This window comes from Mustela erminea, chromosome 18 (assembly GCF_009829155.1).
Source record: "Mustela erminea isolate mMusErm1 chromosome 18, mMusErm1.Pri, whole genome shotgun sequence".
Classification (NCBI taxonomy): domain Eukaryota; kingdom Metazoa; phylum Chordata; class Mammalia; order Carnivora; family Mustelidae; genus Mustela; species Mustela erminea.
Window position 1 is genome coordinate 54,268,002 of NC_045631.1, and position 17,294 is coordinate 54,285,295.

General features: G+C 47.8%; 1 protein-coding gene across 6 annotated transcripts in view; it reads right to left on the bottom strand.

Moving 5' to 3' along the window:
- SLC39A11 (solute carrier family 39 member 11) overlaps nt 1-17,294 on the bottom strand; it is a 321,511-nt gene that overhangs the window by 281,476 nt on the left and 22,741 nt on the right. The gene's annotated exons all lie outside the window — the stretch shown is intronic.

Here is a 17,294-nt window from a genome sequence, read left to right on the forward strand (position 1 = left end):
CTCCTCCTCCCAATCCTGAGCAACCACTGATTTCTTTACAGTTTCCATAGTCTTTTGCCTTTTCTAGAATGTCCCACAGTTAGAATCACACAGTCCGTAGCCTTTTCAGACCGGCTTGTTTCACTCAGGGATATGCTTTTAAGATTCCTCCATGTTTTTCCATGGCCTGGAGAGCTCACTTCTTTTTAGCCCTGAATTCCATGGTCCGGATAGACCCCCGTTCATTTATCCCTTCACCTGTGGAAGGACATCTCGATTTGCTTCCAAGTTTTGGCAAGTATGAATAATGAATAAAGCGGCTATCAGCAACCGTGTGCAGGTTTTCATGGACACATAACTCTTCGGTTCATCTGGGTAAATGCCAAGGAGCACAACAGCGAATTGTATGTTAAGCCTTATTTAATAATTCCACCCACATAGGTGGCCGGCCGAAACTCTCAATACTAGCAAAGCTCCTTTAAATGTCAAGCATTATTTAAATCTGGATGTAGCCAATTACCTTCCTGAAACAGGAAGTCTGATTAACCCTCATTTACTCCTAACAATTAGGGCCTGGAGGGGACAGGCTACTGAGAAGGTGGTGAAAAGTGGGCCCAAGACTTCAGGTAATGAGTTCCACAGGGAGGGCCTTGCCAGCCAGCTCCTTTATGACTCAGATGACAGATACCCAGAGCTCTCCTGCTGCTACAACACGGCTTATAAAGGCAAAAACTAGCCTAGCAGCGCCAGCCCTGAAGACATCAGATAGAAGCATGAGGACTAGACAAGGAGCACCTTCCTCTTCCCACCTTTGTCTAGAAAAGGAATGCATAATCAAGTTTTAGGGCACACGGCAGGGGCCTCACTGTTCCCCCAAAGCCCTTTTCTTGCCTCTTCATTGCCAAAAATAAAACCATCAAATGCACTACAGGAAAGCTTGCATGAACCTCATCCTCCAAGCCAGAGGTTGCCAAGACCAAAGAGGCCCCAATTTTTGCTCAAGCGAGCATTTCAATAACAATGACAATCCCTGTGAGAAGAGCTAAGGAGGAAATGTGTTTTTTTTTTTTTTTCAAAAGAGAACCGAGTATCTCACTTCTGTCTGGCTGGCTTGGTAGGCTTACTGCGGGGCCGGAAACCTGAAGATGGAAGGGCGTGTGACTGTCGGGCAAGCTGCCGTGTGAGAAGCTGTGTCTACGCCTCACTTCCCACGACAGACGTTCATCCCGCCCTGGCTCTCTTCTTGACATGCTGCCTGGGGCATCTCAGCCCCTAACTGACCCCAAGGCCCAGCCCTCCAGAGTGATGAGTGAAAGAATGGATGATCTGAGTTCCTTTTAAAGAAAACGGATGTCGGGGCGCCTGGGCGGCTCAGTGGGTTAAAGCCTCTGCCTTCGGCTCAGGTCATGATCTCAGGGTCCCGGGATCAAGCCCCGCATCGGGCTCTCTGCTCAGCGGGGAGCCTGCTTCCTCCTCTCTCTCTGCCTGCTGCTCTGCCGACTTGTGATCTGTCTGCCAAATAAATAATAATCTTTTCTAAAAAAAAAAAAAAAAAGGAAAAGGGGTGTCAATCTTGTTCACGGTTGACTAAAGGTGGGAACAGCCCAAATGTCCATTAACGGGTGAATAGAGAAATAACATGTTCCACTTGACAAAGTACTTTTCAGCCATGAGAAGGAACGGAATGCTGGGGACATATTACAATACAAGGGAGCCTCAGAAACATTAATTACGTGAAGTGGAAGAAGGCAGACACAGATGACCACATAGAATATGACTCCAATTAAAGAAAATGCGGTGCATCTATATGCACAATGGAATATGACTCGGCGATCAAAAAAATGAAATCTTGCCATTTGCAACGACATGGATGGAACTAGAGGGTATTATGCTAAGCAAAATAAGTCAAAGAAAGACAATTATCATAGGATTTCCCTCACATGTGGAATTTAGGAAATAAAACGGAAGAAGATCATAGGGGAAGGGAGGGAAAAATAAAATAAAACCAAATGAGAGAGGGAGGCAAACCATAAGAGACGCTTAACTACAGAGAACAAACTGAGGGCGCCTGGAGGGGAGGGGGGTGGGGGGTGGGTGGGGGATGGGGTAACTGGGGGATGGACATTGAAGATGGCCGGAGACATAATGAGCACTGGGTGTCGCGTGCATCTGATGAATTACTCAACTCTACCTTTGAAACTAATAATACACTGTATGTTAATTATGATTAAATTTAAAAAATAAAAGATAAAAAATAAATAAAAAATAAGGGGTGCCTGGGTGGCTCAGTGGATTAAAGCCTCTGCCTTCGGCTCAGGTCATGATCCCAGGGTCCCGGGATCGAGCCTCCTGTTGGGCTCTCTGCTCAGCAGGGAGCCTGCTTCCTCCTCTCTACCTGCCTGTCTCTCTGCCTACTTGTGATCTCTGTCTGTCAAATGAATAAATGAATCTTTAAAAAAAATAATAATAAAATAAAAAATAAGTAAAAGAATATAATTCCATTCACACAAAATATCCACAATAGGTTAATCCTAGACACAGAACAGATTAGTGATGGACGGGATGGTGGGAGCCTGGAACCGGGGAGCCACTGTCTAACAGGCGCGGGGCCCTCCTTGGGGATGAGGGAAGTATCTGGAATTAGACAGAGCTGATGGTCCCGCAACACTGTGAATGTACTAAATGCCACTGAATTCTACACTGCAAAATGGTGAATATTATGTGGATTTTATCTCAATTAAAAAAATGAAGCTTAGGGGCGCCTGGGTGGCTCAGCGGGTTAAAGCCTCTGCCTTCGGCCCAGGTCATGATCCCAGGACCCTGGGATCGAGCCCCACATCGGGCTCTCTGCTCAGTGCAGAGCCTGCTTCTCTCTCTCTTTCTCTGCCTGCCTCTCTGCCTACTTGTGTTCTCTGTCAAATAAATAAATAAAATCTTAAAAAAAAAAAAAATGAAGCTTAATAAAAATGAGGGGTGCCTGGGTGGCTCAGTGGGTTAAAGCCTCTGCCTTCGGCTCAGGTCATGATCCCAGGATTCTGGGATTGAGCCCCACCAATGTGGGAGGGAGCCTGCTTCCCCCTCTGTCTCTGCTTGCTTCTCTGCCTCCTTGTGATATCTGTCTGTCAAATAAATAAATAAAATCTTAAAAAAAAAAAAGGAAGCTTGAGCTAGCCCTAAACGTTTGAACCCCATCTTGCACGACTGCCCCCTGCTACGTGCTGAGCCCTCCAGTCCCACCCCCATGCCTTGGCCCAAGCACTTCTATCTGCAAAAATGCCAAAACACCAAGACCTACCTCTCAAGCGCCTTCTTCCAAGCATCTAAAACCCTTTACCACATGTATATACACATAAAAATGGGTGGGAACATGCGGATTTAGAATCAGGTCCAAATTCACATCTTGGCTTTGCCACTTCCTAGGTAGGAAGCCCCCAAGCAAATAACATAAAAGCTCTCTGTGGGTCAGGTTTTTTTTTTTTTTTAAAGACTCTATTTATTTATTTGACAGAGAGAAACACAGCAAGAGAGGGAACATAAGCAGGGGGAGTGGGAGACGGAGAAACAGGCTTCCCACCTAGCAGGGAGCCCGATGCGTGACTCGATCCCAGGACCCCGGGATCATGACTTGAGCCGAAGGCAGACACTTTAAGGAATGAGCCACCCAAGCCCCTGCAGCTCAGTTTTGAGCAAACAAACATAGGAGCAATGCTTACTCTACAACAAGATTGTCTTAAAAATGATATGTGGGGGGGAACCTGGGTGGCTCAGTGGATTAAGGCCTTTGCCTTCGGCTCAGGTCATGATCCCAGGGTCCTGAGATCAAGCCCTGCATCAGGCTCCCTGCTCACTGGGGAGCCTACTTCCTCCTCTCTCTCTGCCTGTCTCTCTGACTACTTGTGATCTCTGTCTGTCAAATAAATAAGTAAAATCTTTAAAAAAAAAAAAAAATGATATGGGGCAATGCACATTCCACACCTACCTAGCTCCTGGTGGCAAGTTAATGGTCAAGTTGGTGTCCTTGGGTTCTTCCTGAGCCTGCCTTCACTCAGCATGCTCCCACCCCCACCTCTAAGGTGGCCCCTTTCCAACATACTGGACTCATTATTTGTGTCCATATCCCCCGGGGACCAGGAGGACAGCCGCGCTAGAGCATCTCTGTATGGGCGGCACTGCAGGTCTGAGCAGTCCCGAAGCAGACCATCGGTACTGGTTGCCTAAATCGATTCTGTGATCCCTGCTAATGATGGGGAGCAGTGGGGGCGGAGAAATCAAAAGAAGGCATAATCAGGAAGTGATTCAACACTCATTTTTTTTAGTCTACTACCTAAATTTTAAAGTGATTTTACCTTCCAATTTAAGTACTATACAAGCTCATACTCAAATGCCTTCACTCCTTTGACAAATACTGGATGAGTCATTGTTTAACATAGCGGAGTTTTTCTTAGGTGTGAGAAGAAGGTGGTAGAGAATTTTCAGAGCACCACGGAAAATCTGTTGAATAGAGTCTACTGATAGAGCTGAATGGGGTTGGAGGAAGCTGCCCTGTCTAAAGGCTTCAACAGGAAGGAAAACCGAGACCCCAAAGGGATCGAGCAGTGGCTTTTCTCAAAGCCCCAGAACAAGCTGATCCCATCCAAAGCTAACAGCACCAGCCCACATCAAGCTCCTACCATCCTTCCCCCCACCCGCCCCCCACCGACCCTGAGTCTTTTAAGAAATTCTAAGAGCTACAGAGTGAAGACAAAGTTGAAGTTAGTGCCTCCCTTGTCACCAGGCAAAGCACCCCACAGCCACAGCCTGGGATGAATTAGCTTCAGCAATCATCTGATGCAACCTTGATCCCGTGGACATCCCCACCATTGGGATATAAGCTGCTTCAAGAAAACCCAGCACTAGGAAATAATTGGGCAACTCGTCAACAGGAGAAATTATCCTGTTAAACATTTTTCTCTTCAAGCTTCATCAAGCCTTACAAATCGAAATAAACCTTAAAAACCAAAACCCATAGTCCATGACTGCCTTAGAGAGAGAGAAACAAGCAGTTCTGTAACTGAAAAGATTATGCCCCCTTAGCAGCACGGCTGAAGCTGATAGTCTCCAGACGAAGTCTACGCAGACTACGCTCTCGGTGTAGGGCTCTGAAGGAAGGGCACACCTTCCTCTCTTGCAGACCACACTCTAAAACAAGAACATTTTAAAGGCAGCACGTACCCTGAGGCGGATGCTGGGAACAGAAGAAGGACAGCAGTGGGGGAAAAACAGTGAAATCCAACTGGCATCTGGGGCTGAGGGAACAGCGAGGTACTAATGTTAATTTCTTGGCTTTGACAAATGTGCTGTGGTTATGTAACGTGGTTAGGGGAAACTGGGTGAGAGCATGCAGAAATTCCCTGCGCTGTTTTTGAAACTTTTCTCAAAACCTAAAACACTTCCAAACGAAGAGTTTATTAAAAATTTATAGTAACAGCTGCCAAGGCTTGAGAGGAGACGGAGGGATCATGGCAGGGGAGGAACAAAGACATGAAGCCCAGAGGGCCCACGGTCTGCCTGGTGCGGCCGGCAGGGAGACTGGGTGGGAAGACGCTACTCATGATGGGGGTGTGGGGGTACTGCAGGTCTCACGAGCTCCACCTCCGGAAAATCTACAGCTTCCTCCCTGTGATTCAGAGAGGTTGAGTAAGTCACCCAAGGACGCCCAGCAGGAAGTGACGGAGCTGGGATCTAAAACCAAGGTCAAGCTCTTAATCCCAAAGCTCCACTCGTCTCAGACATCTGAGATTCCTCAGAAACAACAACATTCACGATGTCACCTACTCAGTGGTCCAACCAGAGAATGATTTCCCCCTAAATATAACGGTCAGTGTTGACCGCGTTTACGATAGCCATGTTTACTGTCCTGACGTGTACATCCTAGCCCATTCTGGAATATCGTGGGATATAAGCTGTGGAACTTAGAATACATGGGGCCAGTTGGACACAAGCTGCTGGATCCTGAATTCCCACTGGGCTTAAGGTACAGCGATGGGCAGGATCTTGACCACAAAGACAGAAGGAGAGGGAGAGCCGGGGCAGCTACGGACTGACAGACACCCTGAGGAGGCTGTCCCCTGTTTACCCCCCAGAACCCAGATCAGCCCACGAATAGAGGGCCCAGAGCGATGGGAAATGGGCGTGCCGATGGGATGGCAAAGAGGCCTGGTGGAAAGTGCGGCTAAGGAGCGATCGGACCCCAGATTCCTCCTGCACCTCAGATGGCCAAGCCCATGCGCGACCAGGGGGAGAGCACCCCACCGAAAGCAAGAGGACAGGGGAGCCTGTGTGCTCAATGACGGCGCCCAGAGTGCTTCCACCCAGTGCTCCCACGTCCCAGCCCAGCTGCTGCCCCAGGGGCCCCCGTCCCATGGGCAGCTTCTCCCCCAGCACTGCCTCCCCAGATACCCTGCACACATGACTCCGGGCCAGGCTCTGCTTCTGGGGCAGCCGGCTAAAGACTCTTTACCTCCTGATGCCCTACTGGTCAGCAGGACCTGGGCTTCAAGAGCCCAGAGGAGACGAGGAGCTGGGGGGCTCCTGGGAAGAGCAAAATCGGGAGGGCCCCTGGCCAGTGTGCATGCCTGGAGGTGAGACTTACAGACCTCTATGAGGGAGACCGGAGGGCGGCCAAGGGGGGAATGGAGACCTTTACTAAATGCTGGAAATCACAGCTGCACGAGAAAGGAAATTCATGAATAACACTCACAGTCTCCACGTAAGCAGACCAATGAGGGTCTTACTAAGCAATTTACTTATTGACTGTGAGAAAATATACACAACATCCAAGTTGGCATGTTAAAGTCTACCCAACTCAGAGACCTTCATCACACCCCCAGTGTTGCGTGACCATCATCGGTGTTTCTAAAACTTCCTCACCACCCCAGCCAGAAACTCTGTAACCGTGGAGCCGTAACTGCCCATGCTCTCCGCCTCTCCCCTCCCCGCACTCCCGGGAACCTCTAATCTACTCTCCGTGTCTACAGACGCGCACGTTCTAGATGCTTCGTGTAAGTGGAATCATGCACTATTTGCCCCTTTGTAACTGGATTACTTAGCTTCCTGCGTCGGAGGTTTCACCCACACTTGCAGCGGGTGTCACAACTGCGTTCAATGATGGCTCGAGACTATTCCAGGATGAAGCTGCCGCCAGTGAACAGATCCACAAGCTAGAGCGGATCTACAGTGTGGGACGCAGCTGGAGAGGAGAGCACCAGGTCCTCATCTTCCACACCTGCAAGTCACTGGCTGCGCTGAAAGCTGAGAGAGTCCAGCAGGGGCAGAGTAGGCATGGTTGAGACACGTGAAGGCAGCCAGACGAAGACCGGCGAAAAACGGTTCACTCCTGCTCATCCCTGAGAAGCAGGAATCAGGGGCGGGGAAGGTCAGCAGCCTGCCAGCTCTGTTGTCAACCCGGGAAAACAACTTGACTTTTTATTTATTGTTTTTAAAGATTTTATTTATTTGAGAGAGAGAGAAAGCACAAGTGGGGGTTGGGGGAGGGAAGCAGGATCCCTGTGAGCAGGGAGCCTGACGGGTGGCTCGATCCCGGAACCCCGGGACCATGACCTGAGCCGAAGGCAGATGCTTCATCAACTGAGCTGCCCACAGACGCCCCACAACTTGACTTTTTAAACTGTACATGCATGTATCTTTGGGGTGAATTTCAAAATAAATTGATAATATCACTTTTAAAAATTTAAATATATAAATAAATATTATAAATAAATGTATAATACAATTTCTGAATGTTTTAATAATAGGAGACCCTGACTGCAGAATGAAAAGCCAATGGGAGAAAGGGATCCCATATTCAACAACTCTACTTCCAGAAATGTTTCTGCAGGATAATGAGACACACCCACCCCAGACGGTGTGTTTTTGCTGTCGGCTCCCCAATCACAGCCTCGATACCAGCAGGCTGAAAGGGACTAGCGGAGACATTTAAAATGAGCAGAGAGTTGCAAACTCTCTCATGTTGCCGGGAACTAAAATCCCCCATTTCCCTTCTGCAGTTCCCAAAACCTAGCAAAACTCACGATGCTTCTTTTCTCAGAGCATCGTGCAAAATGCCAGAGGGATCCATAATTTATAATGCTATTAATTTCCCTCTGGGGTCAGAGGTACCAGCACAGAATGATCAAAACAATCAGCTAACCACCTCACCCACATCGTAAAAACCTTTTCATTTCCGCTCCAGGGCTCATTTTGAGACAATTTCTGCTCTGGAAATAAGAATGAATCTGTAAAGAGCTCCTTAAGGATCAGAATATTCTGGCGTCGTAAGGGCAGCTAAGCCTTTCTGTAATGATAGGAAAGACAAGCCACAGAACAAAATTTCCCTCTTAATGAAAAGGGGAGAGGAAATCATTTGACGTAGATCATTTACAAAGCGCTGATGATCAGTATCAATTATTCGATGTGCATTACTCTAAGGAAAGTGTACTGAAGTCCGGGCAGAACACAGAGTTCAAAATAACCGCATTCAACCCAAGCTGTGCTACAAGGAAGTTCCTCCTTAAATGTTTGTCAAAGGAAACGGATGTGGACTCCAACCTCTAAATCCAGTGTAGAATTAAGAAGGAGGCACAAACGGGGGGCGCCTGGGTGGCTCAGTCAGTTTAGTGTCTGCCTTCGGCCCGGCCGTGAACCCGGGGTCCTCGGATCGAGCCCCCAACAGGCTCTCTGCTCGGCAGGGAGTCTGCTTCTCCCTCTGCCCCCACCACCCCCCACTCCTCTCATGCTCTGTCTCTCAAATAAATAAATAAAATCTTAAAAAAAAAAAAAAAACAGTATGAACAAACTTACAATCCATGAAAGGCAATAATGACTCCCAAAGTACCTAAGTCGAGGAACGTCTCCAACCTCTGTCTCCAACCAGATACGAAATTAATTTTTACAAGTCAATCGATAAGTACCTCATCAGTGACTATTACAGGCCCAACATCACGCTGGATCCCAGAGGGCTGGGAGGGAGGAAGAATGGTATAAAAGCTAATCTGGAAAATAAATAAATAAATAAATAAATAAATAATTTTAAAAAGATTTAAAAAAAAAAAGCTAATCTGGGTCGTGACTCTGAGGAGCAGACTGGGTACCATAATAAGACTATGAAGATGCCGGAAATAAGTAGAGACGGCATCTGAAATGATAAAGGAAACCTCCTGGCATCCCAAGAAAGACAATGACAACGCTGTTAAAGAGTAAAACATCAGGGGCACCTGGGTGGCTCAGTCGGTTAAGTGTCCAACTCTTCATTTTGGCTCAGGTCATGATCTCAGGGTTGTGAGATCGAGCCCCACGTTGAGCTCTGTGCTCAGTGCAGAATCGGCTTGAGATTCTCTCTCTTCCTCTGCCTCTGCCCTTCCCCCTGCTCCCAGGCATGGGCGCAAGCGCTCTTTCTCTAATTAATTAAATCTTAAAAAAAAAAAAAAAAAAAGTAAAAGTAAAACACAAAAGGAAACACGGTGAGGGGCTCCTGACAGCTGCACCTGATTTGGAAAGGAGAACAGGGTAGGACCTTCTTGCTGTCGGGGAGGCAAGTGCGCCAAAGCTTATGTTGTGGGGACCGCAGGGTGCCCAGCCCAGCTAGAAGAGAGGGTGTGCACTGGGGTCCCATGGGACATTGGGTATGATTCAGAAGCCAGGCAGAGTGGCTTGGACTCAAGACACGGGTGGGTTGTTTCCAACTCTGGTTGTACACTAGAATCACCTGGAGTTTTCCAACTCCAGGATGTTGCTTTATTTCCCTCCATCTCACTCATGGTCTCCAAATTTCTTCATTTGTTTTCATGTATGTCATCTGTCCACTGTTACTAAGGAAGCTCCTCCTGGCCAGAGTTCCTGTCTCGTATATTACAAGCCTCAGTGCCTGACTCGTTAACTGTTTCCTGAATTAATTATGCTGCCCCCAGAATCATCTTCTAAATCATATTTGAGACCCTTTCCCATGCTCCCCACCTCCCAAAGTTCTCCATGGCTCCCTGCTTCTTTACTGAATAAAGTTAAAACATCTTGGCACAGTATCCCAGCTCTCTTGGCTTGTTCCCATCACCTTTCTGTGCTTCCTGTTGTCTGTGTGTTCTGCCTGGACCTTGGCTGTTCCTGGAACCAGTCCAGCCATTCCTGGAATGCTTAGTTTCTGCCGGTTTCCCAACACTAACGGGAGTGCCAGGTTTCACACACAACACTCTGTAGGCCGTCTCCCCTACCCCTCCCTCCCCCACCCCCATCCCTCCAACCTGGGCTTCTCCCGCCCCAGCGATGCCTTCAGCCTCCTGGTGTGTCTTTGACGGCCTTCCTGCCCTCCCTGAGATGGGCTAGGATCCCAGCTCCCTGTGGCCTGTCTCCCACCATTGGGTGGCACCACGGTTCTTTACTCGTCTAGGTGTGTGAGCCCAGGCCAACCCATGTATACGTATTATAGAAGGGGATTAAAATTTAGCAGATCCGTGACTGGGGGGGGGGGGGGGGTTGAGGGGTCTCTGGTGGCTGGGGACGTCTCCCCTTTGTTGTGTGTTTTACAAGTGGATCCTCCTGGGTACACCGCTTGTACTTCCTTCACATGCATTTTATTAACCCCCTGCAGACACGTGTCTATATGCATGTCAGGATAGGTTAAGTAGGGCTTCCATCCCTAGGAACTCTCATGCATCGATCATAAGTCTCTGATTAAATTCTTCTCTCAAATCCTTAGCTCTAATAAGAGTGAGAGACCTATAATAAGCATTATAATATCTAGTATTTATCAAGTCTTGAGACCTGTTTTTGTTTTAGGCATTTAACGTGTGCTACGATATTAATCCTTACAGCTGTATTAGAAGAGAACCCCCCCTCCCCGTAGTGACTGTGTCGTGTTCCAAAGCAAGGACTCAAGCCACACAGGCTGGATTGGAATCTTGGCTCTGGGCCAAGAATCTTGGGCCAGGCTCCCTCTCAAAGTTCTAGAGAAGAAACTTCCCTTGCCTCTTCTGGCCTCCAGGACGACAAACCATCCTTGATGTGTCTTTGCCCGTAGACACATCATTTTGGCATGTGGCTGTCTTCTGCCTGTATGTCTCTGGGTCTGTGTCCAAATTTCCCTCTTCCTATAACACCAGTCATATGGAACTCTGGGCTCACCCTAAAGCAGCACGATCTCATCTTTACTCGATGACATCTGCAAAGACCCTATTCTCCAATAAGATCACAACCACAGGTTCTAAGTGGACAGAGATTGGGAGGCAGTGGGCGGGGGGTGGGGGTGGGAGGTGGGGGGACACTGTGCAACCTGTTACAGATGGCAATCAAGGTGACGTCTGGTTTGGGGCCTGTGCAGTTTAGAGGAAGATGGTGCCCGCGACTGAGAAGAGAAAAGCTCAGAGACAGCAGAGGCGGAGGGCAGGACGGGGAAGAAGTGAAGGAAGTAGGGCAGTTGAGAGCTCTGGGTTGAACTTGTCAAGTGTGAGCAGCCCATCAGATGGTCAGCTAAGGAGCTGCAGCGGAAGGAACAGTGGACGCCCTAGGTAAGGAGACCGTGAGGAGGCCACAGGGCCGTCTGCTGCCCTGGGCTGGGGTGGCAGCTGCTGCAGTGAGCGCGGGGGAAAGCCGAGTACAGGTGGCAGGTGCAGAGGGGACTGGCACAGGGTGAGGGACAGGGAGAAACTCGAGACGGATTTCGGAAGCCTCTGCTGCAAATAATAATTATGAGACATAAACTGGGCAAAGGATATAAACAACCAGCTCATCACCAAAGACATGCCCAAGGCTACTAAAGAACTAATAAGATGTTTAACCTCACCTGTAATCAAGAATCAAAGAAATGAGGGGGTGGGGGGCTGGGTGAGCCTGGTGCTGGCTATTAAGGAGGGCACGGATTGCATGGAGCACTGGGTGTGGTGCATCAACAATGAATTTCGGAACACTGAAAAAAATAATTAAAAAAAAAAAGAATCAGAGAAATGTGTATCACTGGGCTTAGGACACAGACTCCAGAATCAGACAGATTTCAGACAAATTCCAACAGTGCCTGGGCAGATCCGTCCCCTCCGTAAGCTCTGTTTTATCACCTGCAAAACTGAAGGGCAGCCCCTAGCTCATCCAGGTGGTGTGAGGATGAAGTGAGCTAACCCACATACGTGGCTCAGAGTGCCAGCTAGTACTACTGCAAGGCACCGCTTCTTTACTCAGCTGGAAACTGATTTATTCTTTTTTAATAGAGAGAGGGAGTGTGCACAAGCAGGGGGAGCGGCAGGCACAGGGAGAGGGAGAAGCAGAGTCCCCACTGAGCAGGGAGCCTGATGCGGGGCTCCATCCTAGGACCCCAGGATCATGACCTGAGCCGAAGGCAGATGCTTAACCAACTGAGCCACCCAGGTGACCCACTTTTTTTTTTTTTTTTTTTTAAGGAAGCTCAATGCCCAACATGGGGCTCCAACTCACGACCCTGAGATCAAGAGTCACACGCTGTATAGATTGAGCCAGCCAGGTGCCCCCTGGAAACTGTTTTTTAAATGCATGTCCCTGTGGGCACCTGGGTGGCTTAGTCGGTTAAGCGTCTGCCTTCCAGTTAGCATCTGTCCGCAGCGAATCTGCTTCTCCCTCTGCCCCCTCCCTCCCTCAGCCCCTCTCCTTGCTTGTGCTCTCAAATAATAAATAGTCTTAAAAAATAAATAGTCTTTAAAAATAATAATAAAATAGGGGTGCCTGGGTAACTCAGTGGGTTAAGCCTCTACCTTCAACTCAGGTCATGATCTCAGGGTCCTGGGATCGAGCCCCGCATCGGGCTCTCTGCTCAGCGGGGAGCCTGCTTCCTCCCTCTCTCTCTGCCTGCCTCTCTGCCTACTTGTGATCTCTCTCTCTCTCTCTCTCTGTGTCAAATAAATAAATAAAATCTTTAAAAAATAATAATAATAATAAAATAAATGCATGTCCACACTGCTACTACAGGAGCCCAGGAACCAGAGGAACAAGGCGGCTCTTAGAGAGACCTCAGAAAACTCAGGGAAGCAACATTTATAAAGAGAAGAATCTATCATTTATATCAAATCTATGAAAAAAAAGAAAAGATCCATGGACAAGAAAAGGGTGAAGGCGGGGGGAAGAAATACGAAGAACAAGAAGTTTCTAGAGACTGAAACTATGAAAACATTCAAAAAGAAAAGACACATTTGCTTTTGCTGTGGAGTTGAAGTCAATGAAACTTCCCACCAAGCAGAACAAAACAGCAGAGTGATTATAAAATAGAGAAGAGAGGAAAATGAGTGGCTCATTCGGGAAGCCCAAGAGCTCACTAAAAAGATTAACTGAGAGAGAGAGAGAGAGGGTGGAGGACAAGTGGGGGGAACTACTGAAGAAACCCAAAGATAACGCTGACCAGAACTTAAGGATACTGGTTTCCAAATCAAAATATTGCAAAATAGATTCATTTAGAAATATGGGGAAAATTTCTCAAGAAACAGACAAGAGTGGTTACTTTTGGGAAAGAGACAGGGCTGTGCGAGGCACGGGAGGAGAGTGTTGTGGTTTTGTTTTTTTTTTTTCTTTATAAGCCTTTTATTAACATCGGTTCTTTCTAGATGTGTGGATTGATGGCCCTGAGAAAAGAAAGTGATTCAAAAACTCAAGTACATTTAAATGAGCAACAAGTCATTAGCTAGAAATATCCCAGTTGTTGGGGCGCCTGGGTGGCTCAATGGGTTAAGCCGCTGCCTTCAACTTAGGTCATGATCTCAGGGTCCTGGGATCGAGCCCCGCATCGGGCTCTCTACTCAGCGGGGAGCCTGCTTCCTTCTCTCTCTCTCTGCCTGCCTCTCTGCCTGCTTGTGATCTCTCTCTGTCAAATAAATAAATAAAATCTTTAAAAAAAAAAATATCCTGGTTGTGCGAGCAGTTAAGTGCATTTCAATTACACCTGGATAAAAATGAAAACAGATATGGCCAGTTCTTGGGAGGGGAACCTTAAAAGCACCAAGATAACAAATAAACATGTGGGAAATACTAAATTGAAAGAACGTGTTTTTAAACGTTATGTATGGTATGATCCCATTATTTTTAACTTATACATGAACAAAGAAATTCGTCCAAGATGCAAATGTACCCAAGCATCCAAGATGGCGCTGCTGAGAAGGTGGGACGAGTCTGTATAGGGAAGATAATCAGCTGTAGGGGGGCAAAGGATGCTCAGTAGTAAGGGGGCCACATCCTGAAGGAAAGTTGCTCCAAACCATACTGCATGTTTGCTCACTTAGGTCAATTCAAAATTCCACATGTGTACTCCACGCACGACCCTTGACAGGACATAACAGTAGTCAAAATGTACTGGGCATTTACTACGTGCTGATCACCACACTAAGTGCTTAAGGTATTTTGACTCGTTTCACGGACACGACAACCCTATAGAGGAGACAGTACTGTTTGGCAGACAAGAATGCTGAGGCTTACGAAGTCTAGGCTCCCCCAACGAGTGAGGAGAGAAACCAGGCTCAAACCCAAGGTGACTCCAGAGCTCACTGTAACACCAAGCACAGGCCCTCTAGAGAAAAGGCCCCGCCCCGCCGTGCCCAACGCCCCCTGCCCTTGGCTCACCCCAAGCCACTGACAGTTTGAGACATTTCCTGGCATGGCTACATCCTGAGAAGTTCATTGTAATTAAATCATGGGGAAATTTTCAAAGTGCTTCAGAGATGTAATGAGTTTACATTCAATTAATTCCTCCCTTCATTGGAAGAATCGGGAAGATGGATTTCCTTAGACTTAGAAGATTTCTCATTGCCTATTTTGAGATTTCATCCTGGTGTTCAAGGGCTGTCCATCAGGGCACACAGATGGTCTAGAGAACTTGGGCTGAGCCTAAGGGCAGCCAACACCCCTTAAAAAACATCTAATGCACTCACCAGCTCATTCAATGTTTATACGAAAAATATTTTTGAGGGCCAACTATGTTGGAGTTCCTGTACTAGGGACCAAGTCCCAGCAGTGAAAAAGACAGCCCCTGGCTTCCAGATGCTTCCAGTTTGGGAATCAGAGAAGAGAAATGAACAAGCATTCAGGATCTGGAGAGAAGTCCTAGAGAGAATAAGCAGAGAGCTTCAAAGCCTTTCCCGGAAATCCCACCTCAGGGGACAGTAGATGAAGACAGGGAATATGAGATGCTCAGTCGATATGGAGCAAAGTTCCCAATGACAAGGATATGGATAGGATCAGGCTCCCAGAGAGAAAGGGTAGGCAAACCCTCAGGACTTGGGAAACGACATCCATAATGACAAGACTGAGTTCAAATAAATGAGAGGTTAAGTTCTCCCTTGACCTGTTAGCAATGATCTACCTCCCAACTCAACCTGCCCAGGACCATGAGCACTTCTATTCCAAACCAGCAGGATGCTGGCTCTCTCCAACAGGGAGGGGCTCACCCTCTCCAGGGGCTGCATAAGATGAGGTCCTACTGTGGGTGCTCCACAATGATTCATGAAACAGAGCAAGGGAATATGAAAATACTTAGGCACAGTAAGGCTCTCAAAGGAAGCAGGGGTGGGTGAGTGGATAGGACCCATTCTTCCCCTTCTATCCATCCATCCATCCATCCATCCATCCATCCACCATGCTAGACTTCATGTTGTAACTCTCTCTGCTAGAACAACAGTCCCACAAGAGCAGGAACCTGAGGTTGCTTTGTTTCCTGTGTATCCTCAGCGCTGGGCACACCTTGTGGGGGGGCTGCCTTGTGGGGACTGAGGCTCCCTTCTTTTCTGCGCTGCCCCATGCATCCCATGGACAGATCACACAAAGAAGTCCAGCATGGAAGGTAGCACTCCCTTCATCTATTATGTGCAAAAAAGAAAGCCTACAGAGCCTGGGTTATTATGAGGGTCAGATGAGGTAATGGATGGGAAAAAGCTTTGAAAAATATGAAGCAATAAACCACTGTCACATAATAATATTTAGGACTCAGGAGCCCATAAGATAAGTGTTCCCTGCAGTCAGCTCAGGGACAAACCCTACCCCACAGATCTCTTCATGCATAATTACAGAGTGTTCTGCAAATTCAGATAGGTAATCTACTTAGAGCGGATGCACAGGCAATGATTCTTTGCCCCTTCCTCCAGCCTTAAATACAATACTAATCTATTTTCCCCTTGCTTATTCATTTTTAACAGATAGGGTTTTCACCCACCTCACCCCTCTAAGAACAAGGAACTCACTTAGCCCCAGGGCTGTTGTGGTTAATTTCTTACAAGAAGACCAGGGCTTCAGAAATGAAGAGGTTTCCAAAGAAACGCTACAAAAAAAAAAAAAAAAAAAAAAAAAAAAGAAAGAAAGAAAGAAGTAAAAGAAAAGAAAAAAGAAATCTGTGCAAGGTTAAGGATGAAGCCTTGCTTTCCTTCTCTGGCTTGTCAAATGCACAGTTCTCATGGAGCCCGCTCTCCATCCCGCCTGATGGTTCTATTCCAATTGCTGTTTGGCGAAGACTGCAGAAACAGCTCATCATGGCCCTGAGCCAAAATCAAATGTGGGATTAAAAGCCAGGGCACCATGACAGCAACGATCAGTGTCCACTAGCAAGCTATTAAGGCGACTGTCTCCCTGGTATTTTGTTCTCCCTTCGCTCTGGAGGGCACAAAGGCAGTAAGCATTCACGCCCTCATTTTTCCTTCCACTCTGTGCACAAGGTAGGAGGAGAAGGATTTCAGTCTCCGTGGAGCCAGGAGAGGCCTGGAGGTTACAGGACTTGCGGCTAATCACTGGGCTAATCACTGGGATTGCTGATCACTGGGATTGTAAACAGGTCGGCCAGAAATGCAACCCAGGGCTCCCACCTCGAATTCTGAGCCCAGCGCTCTCTATAAGTGCACAGGATCGGAGCTCTGCGCCCTGGCCTCCACTGCCCAGAGAGGGCCCCTCTCACCCAGGAAAGCAGAGGTGTTACATAGGTGCTCCTGGGGTCCCATTCCTTGGGGTAGGAAGCATCGGGGAGGGAGAGCCTGAGGCTGACACACCTCCAGCCCTGGGAGAAGGCAGCAGTGAAGACCCTCAGCCTCTGATCATAGCTTCTCTGGTCTCCACTACTCACCCCTCCCCATGGGGGGCAAGGAGAGGCATAAATCCATAGTCCAGCACCGTTCAGCTGTTCTGCCCACGCTCCCACCAGAGAAACACTAGGATGGACCTTCTCCCACCACCCTGCCTTCAGCAATGTACTCTTTATATCCTTAAAATATGTTACTAAAATGAGGCAGACACTCCCCTGCAAAGACAGAGTAAGATGGATGCCTGAATTTAAAAGGGAATTTTTTGACCCTTAAAAAAAA